At 34.7% G+C, this 24,533-nt stretch overlaps 1 long non-coding RNA gene across 1 annotated transcript; it reads left to right on the top strand.

Annotated features, from left to right (window-relative positions):
• Positions 1-14,702: 14,702 nt before the first annotated feature.
• LOC124091414 (uncharacterized) lies at positions 14,703-22,831 on the top strand. Its single transcript, XR_006851356.1, has 3 exons — positions 14,703-14,803; positions 21,411-21,555; positions 22,331-22,831. It is a non-coding gene; the product is annotated as an uncharacterized LOC124091414 (long non-coding RNA).
• The last annotated feature ends 1,702 nt before the right edge of the window (positions 22,832-24,533 follow it).

Below are 24,533 nucleotides of genomic sequence, written 5' to 3'. Positions count from 1 at the left end.
TGCCACAAAGCAACTCTTAGCAATACAAAAATGTAGAGATACTACCATGTATTTTATCAGATCATAATGGAATGAAATTGGAAATTAATGCCAAAATAAAAAATAAAAATTACTGCAACACCTGGAGATTAAACCATATGCTACTGAATGAACAATGGGTTGCAGAAGACATCAAAGAGGAGATTAAAAATTCTTAGAGCTAAATGAGAACATAAACAAAACATATCAAAATCTCTGGGACACTATAAAAGCAGTTCAAAGAGGAAAGTTCATTGCATGGAGTTCATTCCTTAAAAGAAGAAAAGTCAACAAATAAATGACCTCACTTTACATCTCAAAGCCCTAGAAAAAGAGGAACAAATCAATAGCAAAAAGAGTAGAAGGCAAGAAATAATTAAAACTAGAGCTTAAATCAATGAAATCAAAACAAAAAAAAACAATTAAAAAATTACAGAACAAAAAGTTGGTTTTTCAATAAATAAATAAAATTGACAGACCCTTAGCTATGCTACTGAAGAGTAGGAGAGAGAGAACTCAAATTACCAACATACATGATGAAAAAGGTAATATCACAACAGATACTATAGAAATACAGAGAATATTTAGAAATTATTTTGAAAACATACTCCAATAAAATTGAAGATAGTGAAGGCATCAATGAATTTCTTAAGTCATATGACTTGCCTAGACTGAATCAGGAAAATATACACAATTTAAACAGATCAGTTTCAAGTGATGAAATAGAAGATGCCATCAGAAGTATACCAACCAAGAAAAGCCCAGGACCAGATAGTTACACAGCCGAGTTCTACAAGAACTTTAAAGAAGAACTAACACCAATAGTCTTCAATTTATTTCAGAAAATAGAAAAAAAGGCAGCACTTCCAAACTCATTCTATGAGGCCAATATTACTCTGATTCCAGAACCAGGCAAAGACACATTAAGGAAAATTTAAGGAAACTTTAGACCAATATCTCTAATGAACATAGATACCAAAGTTCTCAATAAAATTCTGGTAAATCAAATACAAAAACATATCAAAAAGATTGTGCACCATGTTCAATTCGTCCCAGGTATGCAAGGCTGGTTCAACATAAGGAAATCAATAAGTGTAATTCATCACATTAATAGACTCAAAGATAAGAATCATATGATCATCTGAATAGATGCAGAAAAAGCATTTGACAAAATAAAGCACCCCTTCTTGTTCAAAATACTCGAAAAACTAGGGATTACAGAAACATATCTCAACATTGTAAAGGCTATCTACGCTAAGCCCCAGGCCAACATCATTCTAAATGGAGAAAAATTGAAGGCATTCCTTATAAAAACTGAAACAAGACAGGGATGCCCTCTTTCACCACTTCTATTTAACATAGTCCTTGAAACACTGGCCAGCGCAATTAGACAGACGAAAGAAATTAAAGGGATATGTATAGGAGAAGAAGAACTTAAATTAGAACTATTTGTTGATGATATGATTCTATACCTAGAAGACCCAAAAAGCTCCACCAGAAAACTTCTAGGACTAGTAAACAAATTCAGCAAAGTAGCAGGTTATAAACTTAACACCAGTAAATCAAAGGCATTTCTGTATATCAGTGACAAATACTTTGAGATGGAATTGAGGAAAACTACCTCATTTACAATAGCCTCAAAATAAATAAATAAATAAAGTACTTAGGAATCAACTTAATGAAAGAAGTGAAATATCTATACAATGAAAACTACAGGATCCTAAAGAAAGAAATAAAAGAAAACCTTAGAAGATGGAAAGATCTACCTTGCTCTTGGATAGGCAGAATTAATATTATCAAAATAAACATACTACCAAAAGCACTATACAGATTTAATGCAATGCTGATTAAAATTCCAAAGGAATTTCTTATAGAAATAGAAAAAGCAATCATGAAATTCATCCAGAAAATATAATTGACCCAGAATACCTAAAGCAATCCCTAGCAGGAAGAGTGAAGCAGGTGGCATCACTATACCAGACCTAAACTATACTCAGAGCAATAGTAACAAAACCAGCATGGTATTGGTCCCAAAACAGACTGGTAGTCCAATGGAACAGAATAGAGGACTCGGACTAACCCACAAAATTACAATTATCATATATTAGACAAAGGTGCCAACAACATACATTGGATAAAAGATAGCCTCTTCAACAAATGGCGCTGGGAAAACTGGAAATCCATATGCAACAAAATGAAATTAAACCCCTATCTCTTACCATGTACAAAACTCAACTAAAAAGAAATCAAGGACTTACAAATATAACCAGAGACCCTGTGTCTAATAGAAGAAAAAGTAGGCCTCAATCTCCATCATGTGGGATTAGGCCCCAACTTCCTTAATAAGACTCTTACAGTGCAAGAATTCAAACAAGAATCAATAAGTGGGATGGAATCAGACTAAAAAGTTTCTTCTCAGCAAAAGAAACAATCTGTGAGGTAAATAGAGAGCCTACATCTTGGGAGCAAATTTTTACCCCTCACACTTCAGATAGAGTACTAATCTTTAGGGTATATAAAGAACTCAAAAAGCGAAACACACACACGCACACACACACACACACACACACCAAAAAAAAAATAACTCAATCAATAAATGGGCCAAGGACATGAACAGACACTTCTCAGAAGAGGATATTCAATCAATCAATAAATATATGAAAAAATGTTCATCATCTCTATCAATTAGAGAAATGCAAATCAAATATCATCTCACTCCAGTTAGAATGGCAGCTATTATGAAGACAAATAACAATAAGTGTTGGCAAGATGTGGGAAAAAGGTACACTCATACACTCCTGGTGGGACTGCAAATTTGTGCAGCCAATATGGAAAGCAGTATGGAGATTTCTTGGAAATCTGGGAATGGAGCCACCATTTGACCCAGGTATCCCTCTCCATGGACTATACCAAAAAGAACTTAAAAACAGCATACTACAGGGACACAGCCACATCAATGTTTATAGCAGCACAACTCACAATAGCTAAACTGTGGAGCCAACCTAGATGCCCTTCAGTGGATGAATGGATAAAAGCAATGGCATATATACACAACGGAATTTTACTCAGCAAAAAAATAGAATAAAATCATGGAATTTGCAGGTAAATGGATGGCGTTGGAGAAGATAAAGCTAAGTGAAGTTAGCCAATCCCCAAAAAAACAAATGCTGAATATTTTCTCTGATATAAGGAGGCTGACTTATAGTGGGATAGGGAGAGGGAGCATGGAAGGAATCCATGAATTCTAGATAGGGAAGAGGGGTAGGAGGGGAAGCGAGGGGGAAGGGGATTAGCAAGGATGGTGGAATGTGATAGACATGATTATCCAAAGTGCATGTGTGAAGATATGAATTGGTGTGAACATACTTTATATACAAACAGAGGTATGAAAATTTGCTCTATATGTGTAATCAGAATTGTGATGCATTTTTCTGTCATGTATTTAAAAAATAAAATAAAAATAAAATAAAATGAATTGCAGAATCTTTGTTATTATTGAACACAAATAACCTTAGTGAAGTTCAGTTTTCATTCTGCAAAGTTAACAAATCACCTCTGGAGTTGTGGAGATTGCTACTACAAGCATTCTTACGCACTTTTTTTGTGTGGGGGGCAGTAAAGGTTTGTCCTCGTTTTCATTGGCTAGATTACTAGGAGTAAAACTGCTGGCTGATAGGCATATATGTGCTCCATATTGTAGAGATCACCACATGAAGAGGTTGTATATGTTGGTGCTTCAACCAGCAACGACTGAGGTTGGTTTGTACCTTGTTCACCCCACTCCATGGAATTGAGATTTAGCAATTTGAAATTCACTAATTCTGATTGGTGCATATTAGAATCCCATTTGAATTTAAGTTGTATACCCCTATATTAATGAGGTGAGCTTTTCATATTTATTGAGTATATATGTAGCCTCTTGTTAGGCACCTGTTCAATTACCCAGGCTATACTTTAATGGAATTGTCTGTATTTTATATTGATTTGTGGGAATATATATTTGAAAAGATATTGGCAATTCATATGGCACCAAAGACTGGTATAATACACATAGTCAGTCTGAAGCTTGCTTTTTCACCCCATTAAGGATATAATTTGATTAATAATCAAGCTCTTAATCATAATAAAGTCAAATATGTGATTTTTTTTTCTTTTATACTCATGGTTTTTGAGTTCTTTTAAAGAATTCCTTACTTATGCCAAGGTTATGATGATACTTTCCTATTTTCCATGAGAAGTTTTATTGTTTTCCTTTTACATTTAGATATGTTACCTATCTGGAATTAATTTTTACAAATGATATAAGGTAGAGTCAAAATGGTTTCATATTAAGGATACAAGAGTGAATAAATTAAAGTACCTGACATCAAAGACCTTGTTTCTAATGAGACAGGAAGAGAATTGAACCATTTATTAAAATATAGTGGATAGTTCTAAGTGAGATTATAATAAGAGAAGGAAGTGATTACTTAAAAAATTATTCATTGAGTTTGCATTAATAGTCCTAAGAAAAATATCTTAATGGTTGATTTGGTAATGATAGGCAAGGTTTCCTGGCATTGGTGATTTCATGTTTTGCAAAAGAACAAAATCTGTATTGCTCTGAATAATAATTAACAGTTATGCAGTCTCATCCTTCAGGAGAGTGAAACCAGGGAATAAAATGTTCTAAAATATTAGAAGGAGGGAGTTCGGCAGAGATGATTTTTGAGTAAAATGGTCGCTGCAGATCCAAAGAGGAGAAATTTCAGTTCCCGTGGCTTGGGAAGTCTAGGGTAGTGATAACTAAAGTTTCATTTTCAGTTTTCCCTTTTATGGGCTCCTTTGGTCATGCTATGGCATAAGGTCGATGCTTTTACATTCCATAGCCTAGAAGGAAGTGAATTTGTTTGTTTAGATCTTCTTCTACCTCTGTGATCTCTGTTGTTTTCTGTTTTATCTCCCTCCCCTGCCCCTCTTTGTTTCAACTATGACTTTCCTTATGAAGAGGATTTCCATAACTTCTGGTGGTTTGTGGCTGTCTAAACCCTTCCTTCCTTTGCTCCATTCATGTTTTGGTAAAGATACTACCTGTTAAAGAACAACTCCAGCTTTTCCTTTGACCCTCACAGGCAGAACCACCATCCAGCTGTCTGGTGCCATTTGACATTGACAGTCACAAACACAACTGCATCTTGACAGCTGCCTGGCAATCATGAGTGTATAATTATATACTCTGGACTTCACTTTGCACATTCTCATTTCTATTAAAGTCTTCATTATTTCCTCTGCTCCATCCTCATCCTCAGATGATGATGTACCTTATACTATACTCAGAGAAATTAAAGAATCCAAAGAGAACTGCTATGCTTTCACCACTCTCCACCTTGCACTGCCCCTAGTCATACATTCCAAGTTCTCATTATTTTTGTAAATAAATTCCCTGGGCTACTATACTAACTCAATCAGGCCACCTGCTCATAAATTCCGTCCCATATTGCATATTCAAAGAAACACCTCCTGCAACTTCCCATTTTTTCTCTCCTACACTCCTCCAAATTGCTCTTGTCCTGCAGCAAGAAAACCAAAGATGGCCGTTCTATGGACTTTAGTACCTAATTTTCAGCACATGGCTCCTTGGGCTTTCTCCCTGATGATCCCAAGCATGTTACAGCGCTAGGGTCAACATCTGTTTCTTCTACCCAACATGCTCCATCTACAGACACAAATCTCACCCCTTCACCTCTTCCAAGACTTTGCCAAGAGTTATCTCCTTATCATGAGATTTACTCTGAACAGTTCATCTAAATAAAAACTCAATACTCCACATTCCAGATATCCTTTACCTATTCTTTTTTTATTTCGTATCACCTTCTGCATAGCATAAAACTTTCTTATTCACTATATTTATAGTTAGTGGTATAGAGATTAGGTCCCATGGAGGCAGGGATTTATATCTTTTTTTTTCCTGATGAATTGTATGGTACCAGAATAAAACTTGACCAGCATTTGCAGAGTATTATTCACTGAGAGTATTATTCAGAGTATTATTCCAAGGCAGATGATATAGACACACAGAAGAGAATTCAAGTCATAGCATCATAGAGACTACTCTGTTATCACATGATCTAAGTATCAATAGTTTTCATTAAAGAAAAAAAAAACCTGCCAAAATCCAAAATGTATTTTACTAAATTAAAGTTTATATGCCTATAGGTATAAGCAAATATAGACAAACATAATTTTTATTTAACATTATAAAATTTTTTAGTTTAAAATGATTTGTAAATATTGGATATAGAGAAAACATAGGCTGTTAATGCCTGATGGATAAAATAAAGATTTTCATTTTTCGAATAGCTTTAAAGGAATTTTATTTTAATTGGTCCATTTTCTGTTTAAAAATTCTACATATTTCACTTGAGAAAATGTGGCTCATTATATCCCCAAGGAATCATCAATTTCATTCAGACTCATTAAATGTTAAAACAAAAACAACAACAAAAAACTTTTAGTCTATTGAATAGCTCTGTAGAAAACTTTGTAGTCTTTTATTCATTTCTGATTTGTTCACTAATTAGTTCTTTTTCCTGACCTCCTAGTGCTTTAGTCCTTATTATTTTACGATTATTTCATGATGTTTTTATTGTGCAAGTATTTCTAATTATATGTGTCTTCTGTTCAATGAATTGTAAAGCTCCTTGAGGGAGGAATATGGACTGTTCATCTTTGTTTCCTTTCATTCCTGGAGCTTTTGATAGGAATAAAATATATGTCTTTATCAATCACTTGAAAACATCAGTTCCCTTTTGTCCATCTAGTCTCTCAATTTTTTAGCACTTGATATAACTGATTTTTAGCTAATGCTGATCCACAGACAAAACTCTGATAATTGACTTCCAAAGTTACACCCTGAGAATCTCCTCGGGAGTTGGTGGCCCCAGAGCAGCTGGTGGTACTGGGTGCGGGATGCCATGGTGGATCTGCTCTTCCCACAGGCCAGGAGGTAGCATGCAAAGAAGCAAGCTCCAAGCAGTGGAAAAATGTACACATGGCTGAATACTTCATCAGCAAAAACTGGAGGGAATTCCACCATTTGAAAAATAATTAGAAAACATAAGAATGGCTGACAGAGTTATTTTATTACAGCTGAATTAAAAAGACTCTACAATTTTTAAAACAATGAACTAGAAGACAAATTTTCCCTTTATTTTTACAGTAGAAAGTGGGGTTACAGTGTTGAAGAAAGTTCTAGGTTATTAGTGTCACCAAAGAAATGAAATAGAGAAGCATTTATCATTACTGGGTGTGTTTCTATCTCTGTATTTCTGCATGGGTCCCTGTGCTTTTTATGTGCCTTTGTATGTATGCATATGTGCCTGTGCCTCTGTGCATTTGTGTGGACCTCTATTGGTATGTGTCTCTGTGAGTAGGTCTGAACATGTATGTGAAGGTGTGCCTCTGTGATTTTGCTTGTGTGTCTTTTCTATGTCTGTGTCTATCACTGTGTGTTGGGGTGTGTGCTCGTCTCAGTACAAGTCATTTTATTCTGTTGAAATGCAAGTACTTTTACTTCACTTTTCCTTTCATGGTATCTGCAAATTTGAACAGAGATCTAATTTCATTGCTGAAAACGAAACTGTTCTGACTAATACCTGAGGCTGGGTGTTAGTAGCTATTCGTTTTTGTTCTTGGAATTTTTAAAGTTCCACTAAATATACAAAATCAGACTGAAGGTTTTTTTTTTTTTTTTTTTTTGAGGAACTCAAACACACAAAATTGAGATCTGAAATCTGCCGATTGGTGCAGATTATGTGCAAGGATAGGAAGTTAGGGTTTCGGTTACTTTAGTGGAAAGGAAATGACTCATATTAATGCTGGTGTGTAACAGAGCTCCTAAATTTAGCTTTCCTTTAGTGTAAAACCTAATATTGATATAGTAATGTGAAACTTTATTTTACTAAACTGCAATTTTCTTGCCGCTCTTTCCTGTCAGTTATCACATCTTTCATTAAGTCCATGTTGCGAAGTATTTAGCCCATAAAATACACTTGTAAAATCTGAGTTGACTTTATGGAACGTGCTGACTTGGGAAATGTTGAACACTCCACTAAATAAGAATAGAGGGACTTGGGTCCATTTGGATTGGAAAGAATATGTTCTTGACCCTTATGGAAAATGGATGTTTATATTTCCAGAGAAAAGGTGTAGAGTTATTATCAGAAGTGGAATTATTGCTGCAGTCTCTTTCTCTGCATTTACTGTTTGCTAGGAAATTACAAGGCACATTAATAGCACATAACAATCAGTATAAAAATCATAAGGAAATACTCTTATTGGAACCTGAGGAAATAAATGTAAAAAAAATTATGTATATGTTTATGAAGGGACCATTTTAAAAAAAATTATTGATTTGCTACTAACTGTTCTTGACATTTATTCTTAGATCTACAGTAAGCATGAGAAATAGGTTAAGAAACAAGAGATAATTTTCCTAGCAGACATTTTTGTTGCTCTGTGAGGTGCTAGCAGGCCTAATGACAACCACAGGAAAGAACAGCAGAAGCCACGTGGAATGATGTTGAACATGCAAAGTGGGCTCCTTGGTTTTAAGCACCTTTGTGATGCTGGTTGCTTTAGAAAATATAATCACCTGAAATTTTCGCCTGAGAGCACAAGAATGTAAATTTAGTTTAGAAAGCAGGAGATTGCTTGGAACATTGTCAATGAGTGATAGTAATTTATGCCTTCCAGAAATCTTAACTGACTTATGTAAAAGAGCCATTTGGTTTTCTTTTTAAAATGTCTGTAATTAATTGAGGTTTTAGATCAGTTTAATTAATCACAACTTGTGATGCTGTCTGGGTTGCAGAGACTCTCTTCACTCAGAAATGGGGAAACTGAGACCGTTAACTCTGTGACTTGCTTAGATATACTGGCCTAAAGAACCCAGATCAGAGTGTGGCTCATCCATCTCCCAGGACAGTTTTTCTTTTCTTTATTGTGATAGCTTCATATAGCTCCTGTAAATACATATGTAATATGCAGGAAGAGACGTTAAAATAATATTTCAAAAAAAGGAAATGATATTCCCTACCACCTATAGTAATGCCATCATTCCCGTGATTCTCCATTGGTTACAAATCTCAGGTCCTGCCTTAGACAGGGGAAGAATGGTCACCTCATAGTGTATACTCACCATCTGGACTCCATCATAAATCACAGGGGTGTTAAGCCCCAACCCTCCAGTCTGCAATCAAATATTAGACCATTTTGTGTTAGATGCCAAAACACACATGTTACATTCAGATTCCATAATACTTGTTTTCTTGCTTATAAAGCAATATATTTTTTTTCCTTAGAGGATACCATTATGATCGTTAGTCAAAGAGTTCATGTCACTGGACTCAGATGCTCCTTCTTATTGCTTCTGCATTTGTGAAGAAAACTGCTCCATAAATAACCAGAGCAAGATGGCAATGACACAGGGGGATCACTGATTTCCCTACTTCCTGCAGGGGGCGGGGGGGGGAATCTTACTTCTGCAGTGGATGTCTTTACACACTTCTCAGTTAGTGGCATCAAACCACCTTTGCATAAAATTGCTCCAGTGACATGTGACTATTGTTCACCCTTTGAGCAGAACTTTATGGTCCAGAAGAACACACCCAAACTTGGGTTCTTTAAGTACCAAGGGATACACTTTAGATGCAGGGGGATGAAGATGGAGTGTGGAAAGAATCAGAATCAAAAATCATTGTGAAATGCTGAGTGGTTTTTTTTGTTGTTGTTGTTGTTTTGGGTTTTGTTGTTTTGTTTTTTTGTTTTTATTAATAGAGCAGTTTTCTTTCTGTAAGGGCTGCTCAACAACTTCAATATGCTGATGTGCTTTATGGATTCTCCTGAAAAGTAGAATGAGTAGACTTATGATTCAGGTTATTTATTTTACTAAGTCAGATTTTAAATTGGAAAGGGGTAGTAAACAGTAACAGAACATCTGAGTCTGGTGACCTTAGAGTCTGGTGACCTTATGGGGATCATTGGTATTAATGGATCCACTGTTCCCAGCTGAGTCTACATTGCCACAGTGTTAACTGAATGGCCCAAGATATTGGCAACTTCTCCTTTTTCATTGACTCTGAACCAGAGATATAAAGTTCTTTTTTCTAAAATAAATCATTCTTATGTGAATAATGGCCTTCTTTTGTTCCCTTCACAGAGGCAGTTAATTATGTTAGACTATGAAGTTTAACTATTGAAATAAAAACTGGGATAAGAACTGTGAATTTTCTCTCTGACCTTTTTGCTAACCACCATGGAATCAAGGAAGGAAGTATTGTGTGTGTGTGTGTATTTTTTGTATAGATTTTAGAAGATAAAACATTGCAAACATATCAGCAGATGTGATGTTCAAAGGTGACTCTTATTTGATTTAGAACAGAATAATCTGCATTAGGTAAAATCTGGCTTGTCAACAAATTCCAATTAGCAGTGGGCTTAGATGAGCGAATGTACTCACAAGAATTAAATAGAGAAGGGAACAGTCCAGATGACTGATGGCAGCTTTATTTAGTAAAATTCTAATTCCTTTCTACATTTCTCAATGAGGTCAGGTTCACCCAGCTCACTCCTACCTGTGTGCCCCAAAGCTGACCTAATCATAGAGAACATCCTATCAGACTCACAGTTTTGGAGATAGCAGAGAGACTATCAGACAGGGAGAGAAATATGAGGAGCACCTTACAATGCTGTCTGCCACTGTGGTCTTTATTCCTGCTGGTGACTTTGTGTCACCCAGAATTTATGAAGAAACAGCAACCTCTGCCAGAGAGATTATTCTTGTGGTTAATTTTTTCTCTTCACATTATTGCTTCAAAGAAATAACAGTGATCTTTGCTGTAGTCACTGAAAATTTTGATTAAAGAAGTGGCTAAAAAACATGCTCTCCCACTTTGTCAGTTTTCTTTACCAGAAAAGAGGTTTTGAAAGATTATACAACAATTTTGTAGGAGTCTATAATTTGAAAATTTATGTTCCTCAGCTATTACTTCTCAAATGTATCAGTCTTTTGAGTCTGCCATCCTATATTTTAACTTAAAATAGTATTCTAATATACTACACCCATGGAATTTTATGAAAAAATCATGCAGACTTAGTATTCATTGAACAGATAGAGAGCTTGATTTTTTTATTTTCCTGAAAGAGTCATTGTTTCCATAGAAGAATCTTTCTGAGAGAATTGGTTCAAAATTCCCAAAGTAGGTGCAGTGATATCTGGTATCCCATATACTGCATTGCATGACTTTAACACATTTTCCTCTGAGAGATAAGGTCAACTTGTCTACTCTTGACTGTGGATGGTCCTAAGTCACTAAGAGACACCATAGCATGGATTTTAGAAAAAGCCATAGCATTCTACCAGGCTCTCTGAGAAGACTTACTTGTGGAATGCTGAGCAGATAGGTATAAGATATCTGACCCACCATGCTGAGAGGAAATCCCAGCTAGCTCCTGCAGAGAGATCCCACACCGAGGCCCTAAGGCCACATGTGGAGATGGAGATGCTCATGTAACCCACAGATGTTCCAGCACTGGTCCCTTTGTGACTGCAAATATTTGTGTTCCCATGTTTGCATGTATGTGGGTATCTGAATATGCTCACATATTTGTGTATTTGAGTCTGAGTCCTCCCCAGGCTACTGTAAGCTCCAATGTTCTGGGGGAATGTGTTAACCAGGAAAAGAGAACTGGAACATACTTCTGGTTGTGCTTTCATATTTATTTCTCTAGAGATAATATGGGAAGGAAGCATGTCTACTCTGAGCAATCTCCAAACAATATACAGGATATATTTGCTATTTTAGACATGATAGGATTTCACAGCAGTCAAAGACATTCTGGGGATATGAATATGTTTAAAATTTTTTAATATTTATAAAAGATGCACAAATGATTTAATTGTCATGTTCACATTTATATTTAAAAAAATCAATCGAGTCACAATATGAGTTAAGGTTACTGCTATCACATTATGTAAATATTTAAATGCATATTTATGTACACAAAAATACTTACAATTCTAAATTTGACCTGAGTATAAAGAGTTGTGAAAGATAGGGTAATGATCTGCTAAAATTTTAATATATAATGAACAAAATTTTAACAAATGTATGCTTTCAGGAGTATTATTAATTGCTTTGAGACATGCCTATATTCACTTATTATTTCTTCTAACTTAATATATCCAGGGCTTTAGAGTGATAGGTAATCAATATTTATTTGTTGTATCATGTGGTCCCTTATTCCTTGGCATGCTTCTCATTTAAGGTTTTGTAGTAATCCAGAGAAAGTAAATTACAGTGTTTTCTTAAGTTTCTGTATATTATATTAGTTTGGATATGTTAGGGAAACATGCAGAAGCTTCCTTGTGAATATGAATAGACTTTTCCAAGAAAGTTTGAGGCACTTGGGAATCCATTCTTAGCAATGTCAAACAGTTTCTTCCTCACAAAGAATAAGTTCTTTTCTAAAATGGCTTATTGAAACGGTTAAAACATATTGTTCTCACATTCTATTGCCTGTGCTCACTTCATGCTTTTTAAACTTAGCAGGCGCTTCCTGACCAGGGTCCTCTTCATCAGCTGGATTTTGCATAGATTTGTTTTGCAAAATTTCCAATGAATGCAAATATTTACTTCCTATTTTGATTTATAGCCACAAAGGTTGTAGGCATCAAACTTGTAGTAGCAAACTTAAATGCAAATAGGAACAAAAGGTAAAGGAAGAAGTAGTGGAAAGAGAAAGTGGGAGAGAGAAAAAACACACTGAAAAAAATGACATCATGATGATCACAGTAAATGACAACTAGGTGAGGAAAATTCAGAACAAGGGCAGAGGCCAATGTGACACCACATTTAAAACAATTTAATCGGTTTACTTCTCTGACTTTGCCACAACAGAGGAAAATACCCTGTTTTAATTCTATCTTTTACACATTTTCTTCTCAATAATTATTATTCCTATTTCACCTTACAGAACTGTTGTTCTCTTAGACTAATTGATTAACCAGGAAAATAATATTTCTGAAATTTAGGTTAAACTTTTTTTCAACATATACAAATAAAAGAGTTCATGCTTTTCAAATAAAATCCTCTATAAAATAATATATGGGTGACTGATATACAGGATGAATTCACATATATCTACAAATTTATCTCATATTTATAGTAAATGGTGATGTTAGTCATAGTTTCAGACATTCCTTTAGAATTTTGCAGCTAAGAGTATTTTCACATATAGTATCTCATGTAAGCTTAAAGCCATTCAATTAATTTTGTTCACTAAGTATTTTAATGAAATCCAAAATAACCTGTCTCATGGTTGGACACTAACAAGGAAGAACTAATGACTAAGCACTTGTAACCCTGGCTTGGCCATACCTAAGAAGTAAACCTTGTCCTATCTGACTCCCACTGACTCCAGAAGAAGCATTAGGAGAAGGTGAAGGGTCAGGGTGGTGGTCATAGCTGGATCCTCTCAGAGGTCAGCTACCCATCTCTGTCAACATAGGTGATGTGTCATGAGATTCCCAGCTTAGAGGAACTCAAATCTTCCTCTAGATCTTGGTTTGACTCTGGGTCTTGCAGAAATTTACAACAGATAGGTTCTCCAGAGCATGTTTTCCACTTAAGATTTTTGTTCTTCAAAGAGTTAGTAAATACACAAAATTAGAAAGCACATCTCAAAATATTTTTCCACACAGCAAGTATCTGCCTATTTTATAAACATAGATGGCATGCGTGCACACACACAAACTCTCTCTCTCTCTCTCTCTCTCTCTCTCTCTCTCTCTCTCTCTCTCTCTCTCTCTCTCTCTCCTCTTGAAAAATCTGTAAACCCAAAGCCCAAGAGAAAAAGACACAGATGGAGATTTAGCTTATTTGCAGATGTTTCTTCATCTTCTTGAAGACCAAGACATTTTTAGTATGAAATATAGGCTCTAGTGCATTTTTAAAGTTAAAAAAAGATTATATGATTTGCCCAGTACGGGTTTGATAGTTCTGGTGGTTGGAAAGGTGCAGGAGGAGGTCTTAATCACCATATTAGCACTAAAAATCCCCCAGAGGATCAGCCGGTGTCTAGCCAACCCCGTCCTTCATCATGGAGACCATAAAACTGAATAATGTCATCATAATGTAGACGTTCAGAGGAGCTTCTACCAAATCATGATAGCAGATGCATTTTCACATTTTTAAGATGCTTCTTGGCAACCATATTATATAACAGGTGTGGCTGTTATAAACATTATAATTAACTTTGGTCAATTATTTTAAATTCTAGAAGATCTATTCCATTTTTAATTATAAAGCCATTTTTATTTTGTAGTTATATAACCATAGAATTGAAAGCCAGGAAACAGAAGAAAACCTCACAATTTCACAACCCTACAAAGTAAACTACATGTTAATCCAGAAAAGTTTTTTCTGCATATTTTGTTAAAATAGAAATGCATATCAATTCCTACAGTACAGCTCTCATTAGGGGGTTCCAGCCACTATTAACCTCTTATACTTTCGGGTCTATGTAGCATGGTGTCTTCCTGAGCATGTATCTACACTAAAGACCTTACACCAGTGCATGTGTTCATTAGCTGTCAACCCAGACAGGAAACTCAACCTTCTGCCAACTTCCTGCCTCCTCTTCTCCCCAAGCACACACCATCAAGTACACAGACATTGATTTTCATAGATTTGGTATTTGCGAATCGTGCCATTTTGTAAGCTACCCAAAGTGAAGCTCGTTAAAGGTAAGATTTTAAGCATCAAGATCAGAAGAATTGTAGCTTTATAATTACTCAAAAACCTTGCCATATCTTTCTTTCTTTGATTTTTGGATTCTTGACTTTTTTTTCTGTATGAATTTGTTTATGCCTGCAAATTCAAATGACTTTTTTTCTCTCTTTCTCCCCTCCTCCCTCCCTTTCTCTCTTCTTTTCTTCCTCAGTCCCTCCTTTTCTTTCTTCTCCCTCCCTCCCTTTGTCTCTTCCTTCCTTCCTTTCATCTCTCCTTCTTCTTTAATAAAGCAACATATGCCTTCATTTCATTAGTAAGTTTATAATATTTATTTCACAGTATCTACTTCAAAATATTTCCTTGGAGGTTTTTAATTTCCTACTCGAATATGATCCAACTATTTTCTCATTCTGACACAGAGTTAAATCTTATTTTTTTTTTAATCTTTCACTCTTAGGTTATATCCATGATTTCTTGAATCACCATTTGTTCTTCATTTTTAAATGTTTTGTTGTTTTTGTAATTGATTCTTTCTGGGTCAGTCTATGGAGGGTGCAACCAATTCTGACCTGCAGGTGACCTGCAGGAAACTCTGGTTTGATTTGGGTTACCTGAAGTTTTCTTGACTTCCTTTAATGGAAATATGTACACTCTCCTTTTTCCTCCAGGTGCTACCAACTTTTGTTGTTGTTGTTTTATGCTGGCCAGTTTCATATTTTATTTTATTTTGTTATGCTGGGGATCAAACTCAGGACCTTGTGCATACAAGGCAAGCACTCTACCAACTAAGCTCTATCCCCAGACTGAGTTTCATATTTTAATGCTGTTACCATAGGTATGTCCATTTGCAATATCACATCTTACCTTCTCATATGATTCATATTGAGATTACAGAACCCTAGATTCAGTGACTTCCCCTCAAACATTGACACAAGTGTCTGCTGACTTCTGGCACTCCTTCACTATTGCTAATGAGCAACCAGAAGCTGCAGTCAGTCTGAGTTTCCTTTTGTAAGTAATGTGAATTTCACTCTCTGGTAGCTTTCCACTATCCCTCTGGTAATCTTTATCCTTGGTGAGAAAAAACTCAAGAAGTTCTCTCTTTGTGTCTGTCCTTTTTCATTATCAAATCAGCATAGTTTAATCTAAAGATTAAACTTTAATCTAAAGATTAAACTAACTTTCTTCAGATCCAGAACATTCTACTGTATTTTGTTAGTTTTTCCCTCAATTCCCTGGGTCCTTGGATCTTTGCACTGCATTCCTACTGACTTATTTATTGACATAGTCTCTCATCACATATTTTGAATTTCTTTATCTTTTGTACAAAAGTTGAAAGATTTGACTATTTCTTCAATCTCTTCAGTGAAATTTTACTTTTTTTTTTTATTTCTGAAGCGTACTTTATTAAAAATCCCAAAATTTCAAATGGAAATTTCTCCATATTCACATAGAAGGGGCTTAGGTGTTATCACTTCTTTCCACATGATATGAAACAAAACTGAAATAATGTGAAAACCCATGACTCTTCTTGGTTCCATCAGAGAACTGAGGTCACAAGGCAAATTAGAGACCCAAAAAATGATGACAGAGAGGTAGACTTGAGCAATCCCAACTTACTATGGGTAAGATAACTTCTAAACTAGAACTGAGGTGGGAAACCTGAGCTACAATTGATGAATTTCTGGAAGCTTATTGTGAATGAGTATGAGAAACAGAAGCTCCATGGATGGAATCAGTAAAGATTAGAGAACATATCCCACCCAACACTATGTCTGGAAAGGCGCGGGGGGGGGTGGGGGTGCCATTTTGAAATATGCTGGAGGATCCTGTTCTTCACAATGATGCTCTCAGAAAAAACCTGTTTGAGCAGAGCATAAACTACTAGTGTTTTAGCAGGAACCAAACTACCTGGGAGAAGAAAAATACTCAACTCCAGCTTCTTCTAACTTTGCTGTCTAACACAAGGGGTAGAGAGACTTAGAATCATTTTTGAAGGACACAGCCCAGGGACACAAGCTCACTAAAAACTAAGACCCAATCATAGGACTATAGGACTACAGAACATGTCTCTTCCCCTGCTACCTTACCACTACATCAACAGAGCTCTTGTATGATAACAGAAAGATAAAACAAAAAGAATGGGGAGTCTCAGATACGATTTTTTTTTATTGGTTGTTCAAAACATTACAAAGCTCATGATATATCATCTTTCATACATTTGACTCAGTTGGGTTATGAACTCCCATTTTTACCCCAAATACAAATTGCAGAATCACATCGGTTACACACTCACATTTTTACATAATGGCATATTAGTGACTGTTGTATTCTGCTACCTTTCCTTTCCCCTACTATCCCCCCTCCCCTCCCTCAGATATGATTTAATAAGTAGTCTTGCAGAAAACTCAAATACAGCAAGGAGACAAAAACAAGGGCACCAGAGGAAATTTAAGCCTCTGATGCAAGTAGAGCAAATGGTAAAGACAGACTAAACCCTGGCCAGAGAAGCAAAACCTTCACCGCAAGGACCTGCTTTGTTTAATTTCTTTCACTCAGAACATCAGGTACAAGGAAGGTTAAACGATAAAAGAACGGTTTGAGGAGACAGAGCAAACATCAGAACAAGTTAGAGAAATGGCAGAGAGATTTAAAATTTCAGAACAGAAATTTAATAACTCTGACTAATATGTAAAGAAATCGAAATGAAAGAGTGGGTAAAACAGGTAGTAAAAGATGGATATTATAAGAAAGAAAGAGAAGAAAATGCTAGAATTGAAAGCCATAACAAGAAAGAAGAGTGTCATGGATAGACTTTTAAATACACTGGATATAACTAAGAAAAGTATTAGTGAACTTGACAAAATATCAAAAGTTAACATTAAATTAAATTTTCTTCTTTACTTTTTATTGTTTCTTTTTAGTCATACATAAGAATAAATTTTGACATAATTATAAAAGCATGGAGTATAATTTGTTTTAATTCATTCCCCAGTACTTCCTATTCCTCTAACCTCCTCCTTCTCCCTATTCTCTTCCCTCTATTCTACTGATGTTTCTGCTATTTACTTATAGTTGTTTTATTAGTGTCTTATGCATGCACTTGATGGTGAGATTTACTATGGTATATTCACATATATACATAGGAAAGTTAGGTGAAGAAAACAATGGAAAAAAAATCACAGAATAACCAAGAACTGTGTAACACTTCCAAAAATATATAACATATGCATAATGAAAATTCCAGAAGCACAAAAATAAACAATCAAAGCAAGGAATAGAAGAAATATTTGAAACAATAATGACTGAGAATTTTTCAACATTAATGATAGATACAAAACCACAGATCCAGGAAGCTCAGAGAATCATAATCAGCATACATATACTATTAGGTGTATTAAATTCAAACTGCAGAAAAATTTGAAAGCCGGAAAACTTGTCTATACAGGAACAAGTGTAAGAAGTACTTTGGATTTTTTTAAGACCAGGCAAGCAAGAAGAAAGTGGAATGAACTTTTTTAAAATGATGAAAGAAAATATCCAACAACTTAGAATTCTATATTCAGTGAAATTATATTTTAAAAGTTAAGGGAAAATGAAGAATTTCTCAGAAAAATGAAAATTTAACAAATTTATTGCCAGTAGAACGACTTTATGATGAATGTCAAAGAAAATTCTTCAGAGTGATGGAATTTATGTACTTCAAAGTCTTGGATGTGCATAAAGAAAGTTTGAAGACAGGCTCAAATAAAGATAGAATAAAATTAATTTCTCATTAGGATATTAATTATTGACTGAAAGTTTATTAGTCATTAACAACTTATTTAGTAGATCTATAGACCTATTCAGATTATTAATTTCTCCTTATATATTTGTATGTTTTAAGGAATTGGTCCCTTTTATCTATTTTATCAAATTGTGGGCATACAATTATTCATATTATTCTATTATTGTTCTTTTAAAGCCTATGAAATTAATAGTCATGTTGTCTCTTTTATTTCTGTTATGAGAAGTTTGAATTTTCTCTTTTTTTGTTAATTTGGCTACAAGTTTATAGTTAAAATTCATCTCTTTGAAAGTCCATTTTGATTTTATTGACTTTTTTTCTGTTGTTTGTGTTATCAGTTTCATTGATTTCTGCTCAAATTTTATTATTTTCCCCCTTAGGTTTACTTTTGATTTAATTTGTTCATATTTTTTTCTGTTTTCCTAAGGCAGAAGCAACATTATTGATGTTAGATGCCACTTTTCCTCTTTGCATTCAATGCTGTAAATTTCCCTCTGAGCACTGCTTTCAGTCTAACCAACAAATTTTGATAAGTTGAATTTTAATTTTATTTCAACTCTTCTCAGACTTCTTTAACCTAGAGGAGCAAGGATAAACATTTAAGAATATGTTTAATTTAGAACTATGTTTTAAATTTGTACTGGGGCTTTCCAATTATTTTTCTTCATTAGGGTAAGTAGTTACTTGAGAACAGTCCATACTGTTACATAGTTATACATAGTATAAGAGTAACACAAAACCACTATCAGTGCTAAAACCACTAACAGTATTCTACTAATTACAAAAAAAATCATAATAGGTTAAAAATCATGTACATAATCTACTGCTATTAAAATTTAAAATTCCGCAGATTCCTTTGGAATTTTACATTCTTTTTATTGGAATTTGTTCATTTCATAGTAATACTAAAGATATAAATTAAGATTATTTTAAGCCTTTATTCTGTTCTATCATTTTATCTTCTTTCTCATCCTTAAAATAATTTATGGACAGCCACTGGTGTTTTTCTCATATCCTGTCGTCCTTGGCTGTCTGCTTACATTTATGAATGAAGAACTACATCAATTACAGAAGGCTGCTCAGAATTTCTTTTGGCAACCATGGAATTCTATTTCTTCATCTCACTTGAGTAAACAAGTTGATCACAACCTCTAAATGAGAAGCTTTGATAGATCCTAAGACACACATCTAAGAAGCAGGCAGGAAATCGGGGGTATTTTTATCTCTATTCTTGACAGAATGAGGAAAACTTGACTCTGGGCATCAACATTGACAAGTAGCAAACCTAACTCTTCCTGTGTCTAGTTCACATCACACTTAACCCTGAGAAAAGAGCCACCACAGAAAGGCTCTGTGTGTGTGTGTATGTGTGTGTATATGTGTGCGTGCACATGTGTGTGAAGACATGCAACTCATGGTCTTGCAATCCATGATGTTGATCTCCCTCTCTTCCCATTCTCATTTCCCATATGATTTTGCAACAAGATTAGGTTCTTAAAAACACTTCAGAAGTGAGAGGCTTGCACCTCCTCTAACACTATTTTCTATGCACACTCCAGGTATGAATAACACTGATTTATGTGTAAATGATTCAAAATGTCTCTCGTTTTCTACATATTTATCAGTACTTCTGACCTGATGTAGGATCACTTCCCTCCTCAGATCTCTTATAAATAAACTTGTACTTATTTACTTATTTATAAACTTATACATTACTTTTTTGGAAGAAAATAAAACATAAATTATGTCTTCAGTTGCTATCTTGAACTTGAAGAATCACACAACCTTTCCACAAGCATTAAATATATTAAATATACCCTATTTTTAATGATATCTTAATATTCCATTTAGTAAGGGTTCCATCATTTATTTATTTCCTGATTTTGTTTATTTATTATCTTCTCATTTTTTGCTCTTAAACATGAAATAATGAATTTATTTTTTTGTTATTCAAGTAGTATCTGCCTTCATTTAAATTACTTTCTTTGGACCAATTCCCAGAAGTAGGATTACTGAGTCAAAGGAGATATTTATTTTTATGACTCAAATGGTTTTCCCAAGGAGTTATGCCAACTTACAATGACACCAATAATAAATGAGAATAATAGTTTCAATGCACTTTTTCATGTTTGGTCTTTAAAACTATTTTAAATATTTGCTTTCCAATGACTTTTAAACTTACTCTTCCTTAATTAGTTTGTAAAGCCACTAATTATTGCTTTTGCCTGCTTAATTAGTAAAATAAATGGTTTAAAACAGTAATCCTTTCGATTTCTTTTTTTTAATTAAAGCAAGACTTGATTCACATTCTTTTGATTTTAATGCATTCACATTTAGCTAATGAATTAAGAAAAATTAGTTCCTACATTGTAATCAATAATTTCACCTTTCTTTACTTCTCAACTAAATCCAGCATTCCATTTTCACTACCAGTAAATTACTTTTTAGCTGAGCAGCAAGGCTTCCTCTTGCCTATATAATTATAACAAACACAGAAGAACAACACACTGCTTGATTTTAAAAGGTAAGAAATTCCTTTTAAAAGTAATCAACTTTAGGAACTTACCCACTATTGTTTGAATCCAAGAAAAAATTGGTTAAAGACGATTTCTTTTGGCATCTTTTGCAAATATTGTCATCTGCATAGTGGAAATTGGTTCCAAGACCCCTATGGATACCAAAAATATGCAAGATACTCAAGTTCCCCATATAAAAAGTCATTGTATTGTACATAACCTGCATATCTTATTCTTTATACTTTTAATCACCTCTTTATTATATATAATATCTAATTTTTAAAAAGTCATAAAATAGTTGTTTCATTGTATTTTTAGGGAATAATTGCAAGAAAAAAACATTGTGTATGTGTCCAGTAAAGATGCAACTCTTCAAATATTATTGATCCACTGTTGGTAGAATATATGGATGCAAAACTCATTAGATATAAAGACCATGTCATTTTCAAAACAATCTAGTAAGGTTTTTTTTAATTTTCTTTTTTCTTTTTAGTTATTCATGACAGTAGAATATAATTTGACATATTTATGCAAACATAGAGTACATCTTATTCTAATTTTACTTAATAGCAAATAAGAAACAACAAACTAGAAAAGTTGCTTGAATTTAAATTTTGTTAAGAGGACCCTTAGTATAAAAACTGATGGTTTCTAGCCAAGGGTGAATATATATATATATATATATATCATGCTGCATAGATAATAAAAGAACACCTGTTTATAAATAATGATTGATTGGGTCATTTAAAAAAGAGTGATATCTATTTAACCCCTCATTTTAAGACAATCATTCTGAACATGTTTTGCAAAACTATATTCAATTGATGCTTTGAGCCTTGAGGTTATATAATGAAAAATACTTATACGAAATATATTTTGTTCAACAGAGTTATAGAAATAAAAACTCTTCAAAAGAAGTATGTGTGTTTAAAATCCAAATTATAAAATAAAAATCCTGAGAGTATCATGACCCATCGTGTGATAAAGACACAAAGTTTCTGCGTGGATTACAGTTGTAGCCACCATTGACTGATGGTAAATTTGGAGGGCACTGATCTGCAAGCACATGCATATGAAGTAATTTGAAAACAAAACAACCTCACAAACTGATGAATTCTGTATACCGGCTCTCAGAATGTTAGGGAACAGAGAGATGTGGATGGTGAGAACACGAAGTTAAGGGAATAATTCTATAAAATGGGCCCATTCTGCTGACCCCCACATGTTTTGTTTTCCAGGAAGCAATTTACGTGCAGTTCTACGTGGCCTGAGTGGACAGAATATATTGCATTCCTCAGCAAACTACCTGTTATCTACAGGAGAAATGCAAATAATGTCGATTGAAGGAATCCTGATTACCCTGAAGGGGGACACTTTTGAAACCTTTTCTACGCACCTGATCCTGAAACCCAGGGAGATAAGGCTAATTCCTCCTGACAATAAAATCTATAAGAATTTATGATTAAGAATCCAATTAAAACTAATCAGCATGGGCCAATGAGACCTAGAAATGTCATGGAGAGGGGACTTAAAAGTCTGAGGTCATCTTGCTGTCAGCCAAAAGTTGAAAGGTAGAAGTGAGTGAGACTCTCTGGAAACTTCTTTGGGATCCCCAATAAAACTACAGTGCAGGAAAGGCATATTGTCCCTCTCCTTTCTGAGAGGACCCACTCTCTCCCTTGAAAATATCCCCTGCCTCATTTGCCATCCCTTCAATAAACTCATGCCTGTTACTCTGAGCAATGTGTCTGAAATCTTTCTGACTTGATCACAAGAATCGGAGCTTGAGGGGGAGTGTTTGTGTTGCCTCAGTTTCCTGAGAGGCCCCAGATCTGTAACAAGAAGACATCTTATATTTTTAAAAAGATGTTAACAATATTTCAGAGGGCTGAGGGTTAAGGATTGACTAATAAACAGGAAACATTTATAAGGGATTAGGATTTGTATCTTCAGATCTTTGCCTTCACTGGCTGTGTTTTTACATTTCACTTTCTTCAAGCAGATAATAATACGATTAGCTGAAAAACAACAGTGACACAATTTCAGCTTACACCTCGAGGAGTGACATGTGATGGTGATTCAGCAAGCATCCTGCCCAAGAAATACACTCTTTTAGTTCATATCTTCAGTATTTTTGTCTTTTCTGTAAATGTGGTTATCATTATATTACCAAAGAAATCAATACTGAATACTGATATATGCATTATATATGATCATGATGAAGTACACCTAAAGATGATGGGTCCTTGATGAAGTGATTTTAAGCAGCTTGTCTTTATAATGAGGAGGAAGCAGACTATTTTGATAATAACGAAGCAAGTAAGGGGAACAAAAATCACATCTCACTCAAATGTGCTCACACAATAACCCAAACCTGACAGAAATCCAGGAAAATCCTACATTGAACACCAGCTGAGCAGAAATTCTCCTGAAATCTGTTATGATGTGAATGTGTCTCCCAAATCCCCTGTTGGAAACTTCATCCCCAGTGCAGCAGTGGTGAAATCCCAGCACAGATGTTGAAATGGTGAAATCCCAGCACAGCTCCACACACAGGAATGGACTGATGCCATTGCTGAAGGATGAGGGTGTTCATTGTGGGAGTGGGTGTCTCATGGAGGAGGAGTTCCACCCCCTTTTGGTTTCTCTATTCCTCCTTTTGTCCTTCCACCTTGGGAGGACACAGCAAGAAGGCTCATATCAGATGGCAGTCCCTTGATCATGGACTTCCCAGCTTTCGGAACTGTGAGCCAATACATTTCTCTTCTTTATAAAAATTAAGACAAAGCCAAAGAACATAGCTTTGATTTTATGATTTTTGATAATCTGTAAATTCCATCCCAAAGCCTCAGAATGCTCCATTGCATGTAGATGTGGATGCAGATATATCTAGATTCCTGAGAGCTGCTTGTGTCTTCCCTCGAGTGCCAGTTCTCCTTTCATAAAGAAAGGAAAAAAAGAGCCCTTGACTGTTCAAAAGAAGCACACCTATATCCTGCTCTAATTGAGACTCACATACAATTCAAGGAAACAAAATGCTTCCTGTTCAGCAACACATGGAAATGGTACTTGATTTCCAAGACAACCTTATAAGATAGATACTAATATTGTCCTATTTTTCAGATGAGGAATATTAAGATGCAGAGAGTTTGAGCAGTTTGTTCAAAATTACACATTTGATCAAAGGAATAGTAGCATTAAACCATATCTGGATTTTAGAGCTAATGTTCTTAAACATTAAGCGATACTGCCTCCTCAATGTGTTTGGAAGTGTCTACTTAGCCATGTGAGTAGATGTTGAAAGTGACTCAGTAAGTGATAAAATGAATAAAATTCAGTTACAAAGGAATATTCCTTAAATTCTCAGAAATGCAAAGGTTGTTATGCCTCACAGAGTTCTTTCATACCTTTAGCATATTTTTTTTTCTAGCAGTGCCAACT

The sequence above is a fragment of the Marmota monax genome, unplaced genomic scaffold (assembly GCF_021218885.2).
Source record: "Marmota monax isolate L192 unplaced genomic scaffold, Marmota_monax_Labrador192_F-V1.1 WCK01_AAM20220418_F8-fsc00273, whole genome shotgun sequence".
Taxonomy (NCBI): Eukaryota; Metazoa; Chordata; class Mammalia; order Rodentia; family Sciuridae; genus Marmota; species Marmota monax.
This window is presented reverse-complemented; position numbering and strand designations above follow the sequence as displayed.